This window comes from Euprymna scolopes, chromosome 7 (assembly GCF_053919585.1).
Source record: "Euprymna scolopes isolate OS-2025 chromosome 7, ASM5391958v1, whole genome shotgun sequence".
Taxonomy (NCBI): Eukaryota; Metazoa; Mollusca; class Cephalopoda; order Sepiida; family Sepiolidae; genus Euprymna; species Euprymna scolopes.
In genome coordinates this window covers 125,742,974-125,755,030 of record NC_136488.1, presented here as the reverse complement: position 1 = coordinate 125,755,030, position 12,057 = coordinate 125,742,974, and positions in this window count along the sequence as shown.

Sequence of the window (12,057 nt, the reverse complement as noted above, 5' to 3'; positions counted from 1 at the left end):
CCATGCCATTTATTGGACAATATAAATATTTCGATAGAAATTTAAGAACCCTGTTTTATCTTGCTTAAAAAGTTAAGAATTTAGATTCCATTTCTTTTGCAGTTTAACTTTGGGCGATTCGTCGTTCAAATAAGACCAAATTTTCACTTAAAGGAAACCATTTATATTATTTTGATTTTTCTTGGAGATTCGCTTTGATAAAGTCCCCCAAACATCCCTAATTCGCGCTTATTGTTTCTTTGGAATGGCTCGTACCGAAAAAACAAACAAACAAAAAACAAAAGAGAATTACTAAGGGATTCTGCTAGGGATTCCACATAACACAAGTAAGAAAAGAGGTACAGAAGTGAGCAACTCTATTCTTGCTGGAGGGTATTTTTCACAATTCGCATTCCTCGTGTTAACATTGAAATGAAAGAATGAAATCAAAAGATGGCCCTAAGCCAATTTCACAAGTTGTTTTTTAGTTTGACTGTGAACATACGGGTACGTTGCACAAGGGTAATCCACCCCTGTGTTGCCATGAGGACATGACAGAATATTGGTGCATACCCCGGATCTTCAATTCGATAAGGGACTTTGAAAGGCTTGGCAATTATGTTTATTGTAACTAACACAAAATCTTGAACAATAATAATAATAATAATAATAATAATAATCAACAACAACAACAACAACAACAACAACAACAACAACAACAACAACAACAACAACGATAAAAAATTACTCTTTTTAAATCTTAAAAATACACCAAAAAGAAACCAAGCAGCAACAAAAGAAAGTGACGATGGCGAAGTGGTTAACGACGCGGACTGATAATTTGGGTGGGTCACGTTCGAATACAGTTCGTTCTACAGAAACGCTTATCATTTTGAAACGTTGGCAATCGTCACGTGGTTTCTCCCGTAAGTACGCGATGTTTTTCTAGAAAGAATTCTTCCCAAAGAAATATATCGGGGAAACAAATGCCAACAATAATCATCATCATGAATAATACTCAACAAACAATAACGACAGCAATACTGCTACCAATAAAATGATGACTATTTTGTAATTTAATTACAAGACGTACGATATTTGGAGAATTCAAATACACTTATCTTACAATCTGGCACCGGGATCTTTTCACAGCTGCCTGAGAACGTAAGGATGTGGTTAAAGTTATTTCTTCTCCATCCTGTTGTGAAACGTCTGTAACAGAGTCACTGAGGCGTATTTAACAGCAGCAGCGGTATGACAGGAATGCAAATGACCTTCCCAGTGCCCAAGATAACATCACAACTGACGGAGGAGAAGGTAAAGAAAAGCAGAGAAATAAAAGGCACCATGTGGCGAGGACCTAAAAAGCTCGATCTGGCGTAAAACGGACGTGTAGCCCATGGCGACTTAAGAGAGTTACGCATCGACACGGCAGGGGTTCATGAATTACATGGCGCACTAAGAGACTTAAAATAAGAAGCAATGCATTTTTGTTTTGGAAAGTACCATAAATAAATGATTTTATTTTTCAACTTAAAAAGCTGAATCCGTTTTTTTGTCCTTTTCCCCCCCCCTTTGTGATTGTCTCTTTACATGGAACATGTGGGTCCGTGTTAAAATGTAACGACACCGCTGAAGAGGATTAACATTATGGTTACATATCGATAGTTCAAAAACTATCGGATAAGACTGCATGAGGATTATCGTGTACGAAGAGCATTAAATCCAGATGTCGAATTCGGAAAATCGAATGTTGAAATTCCGTCCAAATTTCGACATTGACCAAATCTTCAAGATCAAGGACATATAAGACACAGGATTTCATTGACCACAATATGTCCTGAATAGCAAGCCTCCATAACAAATAGAACCACAGTTATTGTTCAAAGTCTGTCTTCCGATTTTTCCTTAACCTTTGACTAAGATCCACAAAATTGTCGCGAGTAGGTCAAGCGTATATATGTATATATATATATATATATATATATATATATATATATATATATATATATATATATATATATATGTACATTGATTGTAGCATGTGATTCCTTTTCGGGTTATTCAATGCCGAATCCTGTGATTTTGAAGAAAAAATTTTAATAGATTATTTTTTATATTGTGTTAATCATGACACCTTGCACTGATGATTCCCGAAAGGATGAAACACTAGTGTCTGTAAGTATTTAAGCATAGTAAATAATTATGTTAGTCCTGTTATGAAATCCTATATATACGAGAACCGTGCAATAAGTAATGCCCCTGGCCCATTTCTGTTGTCTGATCTAGCTGAAATTTTGCATATGTAATGCATAATATCTCTAAGAGTTATGTGACAAATTACAGCTCTGAACTAACTGTGGTTTATGTTTTACAGGTGTTTGAACTTAGTCAGGTGTGAAATGGAGCCTGTTGAATGTCGAACAGTGATCCGGTTTTTGTATTTGAAAGGACGCACACCACAGGAGACTTGTGATGAAATATATATATATATATATATATATATATATAAGTTTAATGATTAAAGTTAAATTCTGTTGATTAAAATATATATAAAAAATATATTCAAGTTAAGAATTTATTGTTTGAAACAAGAAATATATGGAAAAGAATTATATCTATTTCCTTAATCCATGAATTCTTAATAACGGCTCATATCATCAGAGCAAATGAAATGCAATTAGCAAAATGTCCAGCTATGAATAAACAAATATTTTGCTTTTCATCACATATATTGAAAATGTTATATAAAAGTCATAGAAAAAGGATATCATACAACCTTGACAGTCCAATATCAGAATGAGTTCAATATATATATATATATATATATATATATATATATATATATATATATATATAATACTTTTATTTATTTTATATATATATTTAGTCTGCGTTACTTAACTTCGCAGATGTAAGAAATTCTATACTGAAATCGTAATTCAGTAGAATGGTCCTCCACCTTTGCAGTCTGTTGGCTGCGTAAGTTGGCAGACCCTTTTTTTAGAGCAAAAGATGATTATACGCGGCTTATGGTCAGTTTGCTATTTAAATTTACGATAGTGTAAAAATCGGTGGAATTTTGTAACACCGAATATGATTCCTAGTGCTTCCTTTTCGATTTAGGAGTAATTCTTGTCGGTAGGAAGTAAAGTTCTTGACGCATGGGCAATCGGCTTAGTGGACCCATTAGGCATCTTGTGTAGAATGCACGCCCCGATCCCATAAGAACTTGCGTCAGTTGCGACAATAATCTCTTGATTCGGATTGAAATGAGTCATTGATAAATCTGACGTTAATACATCGTTTAATTTCTTAAACGCTGCCTGGCATTCAGGCGTCCAGTCCCATTTTTTTGTCCTTTTTTAATAGTACATTCGATGGCGCACGCAATTCATGCATGTTCTTAATGAACGTTTGATAATAGTTCGCGAGTCCTAAAAAACTCTGCAATGTAGTTACATTATGAGGTTCTGGCATGTCTTTTACAGCTATGGACCTGTCTGGATTGGGGTTTCCTCACGTCCTTATCTATGATATGACCCAGGTATTTAATTCGTTAAAAAAAAAAATTCGCATTTTGCTTCCTTCAATATGAAGCCGTATTCTTTTATTCTTTTAAACACTTGAAATACATGATCTCTATGTTGTTCAACATTTTGACTACGCATAAGAATATCGTCCAGATAGCCTATTGCGAAATCCAAACCGCTTAGCAAAGTATCAATTACCTGTTGGAAAATTGCAGGTGCTACTTTTATACCAAATGCTAATTTATCTAATTTATAAAGTCCTTTGTGCGTTGAGATACACAAAAGTTTCAAGCTATCTTCCTCTACCGGTATTTGTTGGTACGCTTCGCTTAAGTATTTTGGAAAAAAAATTTCCGCCATTTAACTTAGCGAATATTTCGTATGGGTTTGGTAGCAGGTAGTGATGGTCCTTGAGCGCCGCATTTAATCCGGTTGAAAAGTCCGTACATACCCTAATCTCTTTAGATTTTTTTTCACGTATACGGTGGGGGCTGTTCACTCACTATAGTTAATAGGGGTTAAACTCACAGTGTTAACTAGTCTTTCTAATTCTTTTTCAATTTTTTCCCTCGACGCGAACGGTATGCTCCGTGGCTTTTTGAATATTGGTTTCGCTTCATCCAGCAATTCGAATCTCGCCTTTATTTTTGTGCAGCATCCAAGCTTTTCAGAGAAAACACGTCGGAAAGATTTTTTGAGATCTTTTTTGAGTTTGTCGGCTTCGGCCGTTAGATTTTTGACTTTGTGACAGAAATCACTAATTGGCGAGTCTCATAATCCAAATTCCTGAATCCAATAGGTCCCGAATAAGTTCGTTGCGTTCCTTAGCACGAACACTTAGTTTTTTCGTAGTTCTTTTTAGTGATGTATTAAAAACTAGCTCACCCTCGAAATTTATTTTTTCGCCAGTTACTGAATTTGCGACTTTATTCGTCTTTGTCATTGTGGGCTTTCCTATTTTCTTCCACATGTGAAAATTTATAATTGATAAATCTGACCCTGAATCGAGCTGCAGTTTTACTTCTTTATTTCTGATTCTCACCGTAATATACTTACTTATGTTCACTGTTGGTGAAGGGTCCATTTTTGCAGTTTTTACGTAGCTCGTTTTTTGCTACTTTTGCTCTGCAATATAAGGCCTTGTGCCCTGCTCGCTTGCATAGGTTACATGTTATTTTCCTTTGGTACTGACATGCATTGCACCCATGAGGTTCTCCACATTTGCTTACAAGGGATCCTAGGATTTTGTCTATCCTGATAATTTTTTAAAGGGTTCTTTTTGCCTCTTCGTTGGTAATTGCTGGCGGGCGGGTGTCCTTTATTTTTGAAGCGTATTTTTTTAATGTGCGCAATACCTGTTACCTCTATGTCTTGGGAATATTGCTTCATTGGCACGAACCGCTGACAATCTGAAGCGACAGATCAGGTTCTAATTCCAATTAATTTAGAGCACAACGTCTTATATCGGCGTCTTTTGTGGCTATCAAACATTGTGTGAATATTAAGCATTTGAAATTGTCCGCTGTTAATAACGACAATTTGAAATCGTCACAGTGCTTATTAACTATAGACGCAAATGTCATACAGTCTTGACTCTCCTTACGTGTAAGATTCATGCATTTCCATTTTTTAAAAGGCTTCTTTTGGGGCAGTATAACTCCATTAATAGTTTGACTTCCTCGTCAAACGTTGGTTTTTCTTGGTAAAATATAGTCCATGAATTTGGTATGTTCAGATGTACCTAACTTCCGTAGCAATAAACGAAACTTCTTTTGATCCGTTCATGCACGGCAATCAATTTAAAAAAGGTCTTCAAATCTTCTGAAATATGCCTCAAACGTTAGATCTTCCTCAGGACCATGGTGAAATGTATCAATAGCTGACCAGATCGCATTTCGGGATAAAGCCGTGCTGGTTTCTTTTCCGCTGTTCTTATTTACTAAAACTTGTCTTATCAAATCCATTTTTTTTTTTATCTGACTGGTTTTGTTGCTCTAAATGTAATTTTTTCAATTCCAATATTCATTTCTTTCATTTCTCTTTTCTGTTTTTCCTCAAAGAATTTCATTATATTCATTCATTTCTTTCATTTCTCTTTTCTGTTTTTCCTCGAAGAATTTCATTAAATCTAACTGCTTTTCTAATATTGGTTCGTTACAAAATTCGTACCTGATTATTTAACGAATATTTCTCTCATATATTTATTTCCTCGTGTGACAATTTTTCTGAGAAAATAGTTCGGCGTTTGCATTCATATAGAAAGCAGTAAATTTCGTTTGGAATTTTTCAATTTTCATAACGTGTAGATACTGGGTTCAATTCCTTGTTGATCCAACACATTTTTTCCTCTTTTCTCTTTAAAAGGAAAAAGTTACTTATCGTTGAAATTTATTTAATATTGGCTACTCTTTTCAATTTCTGTGCGAAAGAATGTCCTTTTTTCGTTAAAACTTTGTTTGTTGTGCTTTGCGTAATCGTTTTTTTTTTACTTCAACGTGCAGTCCCGTCGACCAGTGAAAAGTATTTTAATCGGATTAAAATCCGACGTCTTTTTTAATTTGTGCAAATAATCGCTTTAGCCAATAAAATAAAATATATCATTTACTTTTGCAGTTTTTTTCTTTTTTCCAAGGCTAATGTCTTTTACCCATAAGACGTATTAGCAAGACATGCTTTTTAGAATGACAAAGTTTTTTTTTGTACTTACTGAAAACTTGGTCTCGTTAATTCAGTAATAATAATTCTACACGCAATTCCTCTTATGAGTTCTTTTTTAGCTCGTAGTTTACGTTTTAGCAACTTTTTGAACAGCAAGATAAGGATTTTTGACGACATCTTTATAAAATCCTTTTTTCGGCAATAATTGTTGTCCTTTTTTCGAAGTGTTCTTTATCCCGTATTTGTGGATTTTTACGTTCGAATGTTGGTTTTTGTCCCAACGTTGACAAATAGTTTTTCCCTTTCTTCACCGAACTTTTTAAAAATAAATACTCTTGAAGTTTCGAATTTCCCTCGAGTGTAGGAAAAAATTATTTCGAATATCCGCGTGTTTTTTTTTCTTGAATCCTTTTGATCGTCAAATGCTGTCTTCCAATGGCTTTTCTTTAGAGTGAATTCGTTGCTCGGGTATTCGTCATTCAGTTGTTGTTAGAAATTATTGTAGATTGATCACGAAAGTTCTTGAATCGTCTTCATCAGCCAGTTGTTGTAGACTCGTACTAGGGGTTACAAATGAAAGAAACCACAAGTAGTGTAAAGTGTATAAAATATAATATGCATTTATCATAAAGGATACAGGAACCACTAAAGTGGTATGAGAGGAACGTGTTCGTAGCATGCGGTTAAACATGGCATGAATGTCTCCATTTAGTCTCTGCAACCAGTGGTATTCATAGGACTGGTTGATTCCACTTAGTTCTCAAATAGGGGTGATTTGTACTCCATAGCAATATTATATTTTGCTCTTTTCGTGGAGCACTCTTAATAACGTCGTTTTAATTCACGAGTTTTCCCTATTGACTACCTTTAACTTAGCCTCTCTCTCTCCCTCTCTCTTTCTCTCTCTCTCTCTCTCTCTCTCTCTATATATATATATATATATATATATATATATATATATATATATATATATTCAGGCAAGTCTGATGTAACACAACAGAGTTATTCTTCCGATTTTTCTGGAAATCTTTTCTTTTTGCCGAGAAGTCTTTTTTTTTTATATCGGCTGGCTGTTATATAGAATAGAGTCCAAATGTTTTGTTTGGCTATGTTTTTCTCAGGCGCTTTCTATCGGTGTGTCCGATTATCGTCAGGAGCGGTTGTTGTTGTTGTTGTTGTTGTTGTTGTTGTTGTCGCCTTTTTTTTTACTTTGAGACTTGGTGTATTTATAGTGTTTTTTTTTCTGATATAAAGGGCGTGCAGGATGTTAGGGGCGAATTATTATTATTTTATTTTATTTATTTATTTCATATTATTTTATTATATTATTATATTTTTATTGTAATTTTCTTATTTTATAGTTAATCTCGACTGCATATGTCAAAAAATGCCCCTCCTAGATAATAGACATCTTACACCCCGATAAAATAGAATTACAAAACATACACTATATGCATTTAAGACTATGATAAAGACCCTTTACACCTTTCCATATTACACTCTATATTGTACGCTCCTCCTTTATTTAAAATTCGATACCCCCCCCCCAAAAAAAAATCTATGATGTTAATTGATCTATTTCATTCCTAATGAATCCCACGCTAGACGCCGCATCCCGACTATGTTACCTAGCATCTTCTCTACTCTTCTGATGAGAAGCATTAGACTTCGAAATGCCTTGGCATTGTATTCCCTTATTGAATAAATGAACCCATCTATATTTACCAATATATAGTTTTTGTGACTTCGTTTCCCTTTCTCATTTGTTCTCCTATATATATATATATATATATATATATATATATATATATATATATATATATATATATATATATATATATATATATATATATATATATATGCTCTACAACAGTACTGAGCACTTCAGGTTTTTATTAATTACCATTTCTACTATATATATATATATATATATATATATATATATATATATATATATATATATATGTAAATATAAATATATATATTTGAAGTTTACCAAAAGTTGTGAAAAACGCATTCCCTCCTCAAATAAGGAGACAACATAAACGTAAAAGAAATCCCCACCAACATGCAAAGGGATCGAATTTTTTTAAAAGGATTTTGAAAATAAACAAACATTAAAAATAATAATAATAAAAAAACATGTGATTAATTAACATAGATCTTTAACATTATATACATACAATACAAAATAAGAAGAAAAACATTCTGGGTTTTTTTTTTTTTGTTTTTTTTTATAAATACATTTTTCGTATCATAGATTTTTTACAAACGAATCAAACAGAATATGAATAAACGTTTATTAGGTTCAGGAAAGAAATAATTACTCGTAATTAAACAAAACCCGCTAAATTGTGTTTTTTAAAAAAAAAACAATATTTAAATGAAAACCAGTAGAACCATTACTAAACAATATTTAAATGATATTCATCTTCTGTTAAAAATACTACAAGTTTAAAAATTAAGGATATTTATGAAATGTGAGAGTAACTTCAGGCATGTATTTTAGAAAACGCTTTTTCTTTGAAACGGACATGTAGGATTTGTTTCTGTAAATTCCATTCGGATAAAAAAAAAAGTTCGATGGAATGCCTTTAATTTTCTGAGGGGTTTCGAAATAAATAAAAACAAATAAAAAAAAAATGATCGCTCCTTTTTTTCGAAGAGGTTCTCCGCGCGAAAATATCTTCCGAACTGTTTGACTGTGGCCCGATTCTTACGTTTACTGAAAAAATACGGCGGTGCGTCATTTGTTTGTTATAGCATCTTTTCAATTTGAAGTCTTCGAGGATTATGAAAGGCTTTAAAGTCTAAAGGGTCTTTTTATTGTTGCTATTGATTTATCCTTCTTTCAAAATTATTACTTGGTATATTCGCATATACATACGTTTACACACGGAGTGCCTTCAATACACACGGTGTGCCTTCAATAACTTAATTTAAAATTGTTATAGACTCTTGAAAATTCAATAATTTATTGCCGTACATCTTATGAGATGAGCGACCAATATTTATGATTTCAGGTTCTAATGAACAGCTACAGCAGAGATTGGAATACACCCTACTAATGTTTGAATTGAGCATTAGTTTTTGAGTGGCAGGGAGTCTGTGAGGAATGATGAGAGGTGTGGAATGAGTAAGGAAGTCAGAACAGCAGAGTTGATTGGCCAAATAAAGAATTTCATGAATAAGGACAGTCGTGTGTTTATAGAGGCAATAAGTGCATAGTTGGTGTGGGAACTGTCCCCTAACCCAAGAAAACCAGACAGAGCAAATCCACCCAGAAACTTATGATGATACCCCTCTTCTTTTGACAGCACGGGTATTATCTACATACACTGGGTTTCTACTGGACAGACAGTCAACAAGGAATACTATGTTTATGTTTTAAAAGGAGTTCAGGAGCAGATTCTATCGGAAGAGACCAGCACTCTTCAAATCAGGCCAGTGGCATTTTCACCAAGACAATGCACCAGTCCACAACTCCATCCTCGTCACGGACTATTTGACCAAGATGGACACCAATACAATTCCTCACCTTCTCTATAATTTAGACTTTGCTCTCTATAACTTTTGGTTATTCTCTAAGCCCAAGGAAAACCTTAGAGATTGTCGTAATGAGAAAATTGAGATGAAAAAGGCTTTGGCAAGAATCATTGACACGCTCACACAAGAGGACTTCAATGGGGCCCACCAAAAGTCGTTTGAACGGTACAACAAGTGTATTGCAGTCGAAGGAGATTACTTTGGAGGGGACTAGAGTTTCGTGTGTGTACTATCAATAAAAGTGCCCCTACGAAAAAAATCTGGAAACATATTGAAGTAAGCTTTTTTTTGTGTGGAAATGAATACCCGCGAAGATTTAGCTGTGGAAATAACTATATACACACACACACACTAAACTTATTAGACAGTTAAAAATAGGAAAAGGGTGTAGGCCGTTTACTTAGAATGAGAGCTTTATTACCAAACGTCTAGAGTAAGTTTGGTATTATGGTGAATAATCCTTATTGGTCTATGTTAATTATAAACTGTGCATATAATGGATACCATAATACTTAATTCGTTGAATTTTATCGTAACAAAAGTCCATAAAAAATTCAGTCAGACGGGTCCAGTAGTTTTAAGAAAAAGTGGAGCGGACAGTCACACACACACACACACACACACACACACAAACACACACACACACACACATATATATATATATATATATATATTACATGGAGGCCACCACTTATCAAGGCCCGGAAGCCACTCGGGGATAAGGGTCATTGCGTGTATAGTAATCAATGGGATGGTATCGTAGTAATCGTTAGTATTGGAGATTTGATAAAGTGTCTTATTTAAGAGGGCGGTTCACAAGGAATTTGTTTATGTTGGACTTGAAGACATCCAAGTTATAGTCAGGTGGGAAACAGACAAACGGAAGAGAGTTCCATAGGCGTGCACTTCTAAGAAAGAAACTTGTTCATGGAATCTACGTTTTGATTTAGACACAAATAAAGAGTGGGGAAAATCAATTACAGTAGCTTCAGCCAGACGGGTGTTTATCGTGAAAGATTGGCGAGGGGGGTCAGAGATTGAAGCTCAGACGAGCACCTGCCATGGAAATAACGATAAAACAAAGACAGGCTCACAACGTCTCTTCTTTGGGAGAGAAGTTGCAGGGAAGAGAAAAGGGTATCCCCCACTAAGCCACGAATTCTATTTTGTACTCTGTCAAGGCAGGATAGGCTGTTTTTAACAGCTCCTGCCCAGATGTGGCAGCAGTACTCGATCCTTGGACGTACTTGGCTTTTATACAGATAGAGAATTGCATCAGTAGTGAAATATCTTCTGGGGCGGTAGAAGGATCCCACCATTTTTCCCAGTGAACTTGGCAACAGACTTGATGTACATGTTCCATTTCAGATCAGAAGTAAAGGTCAAACTCAGAAGCTTGTCAAACATGGAGCCTCCCCAAGACGAGAGCCATACATTTCAATTGATGCCAGATTGGGATCAGAGCGTTGATGATGTAAAAATAGGAGCTTGGTTTTAGATGCATTAAAAGTAACCAGCCATCTCTTCCCCCACTGTACCACGCGCTCAAGATCAGAGGAGAGAGAATCAGAGAGAACTTTGTCATTTACGGCCTTTGATGTGTTGTCATAGATGGTCGTGTCATCAGCATAGATATCAACGAATGATTTAAGTATGTGTTTTGTGAAATCATTGATGTAGATCCAGAAGAGAGTTGGGCCTAGGGTAAAACCCCGAGGGACGCCAGCATAAATACTCTGGGCCTCTGATTTCTGCCCATCAACCACTACACTTATGAGCCTATCAGAGAGAAATTATTTAATAATTGAGAAAACATATCCAGTTATACCGTAGCTGGAAATCTTGTGAAGTAGACCCTTATGCCTTACGTTATCGAAGGCCTTTGATATGTCAAGAGCAATTGCCCTAGAAAGGAATCCTTTGTCATTAGATTCGCTAAACCTTTGAGATATAACCGTTAGCACATCTGTTGTAGATCTAGCAGGACGGAAATCATATTGCATGTCACTGAGAAGGTTATTTCTGGTGAGGTGGTTGACTACTTCTCTATTTAATATGGATTCCAGCAGCTTACTCATGACACGCGGGAGACCTATTGGTCTGAACTGAGAGGGATATGATTATCACCTGAATTCTTAGATGAGGTTTTCCAGGGTGTTGTAAAGCACTTCTCCTTAAGGCAACGCTTAAACAGTTTTTTAAGTATGGAGAAAGTTCTATTTGAAGCTTTTTTAGCACTATAACATCTCCAACACATTTGAAAATAATTTCTGACGAGGACGCTTCACAGAACGTCTGAAACGCATAAAAACGATTTCAATGATTTAAAAACATTATTACA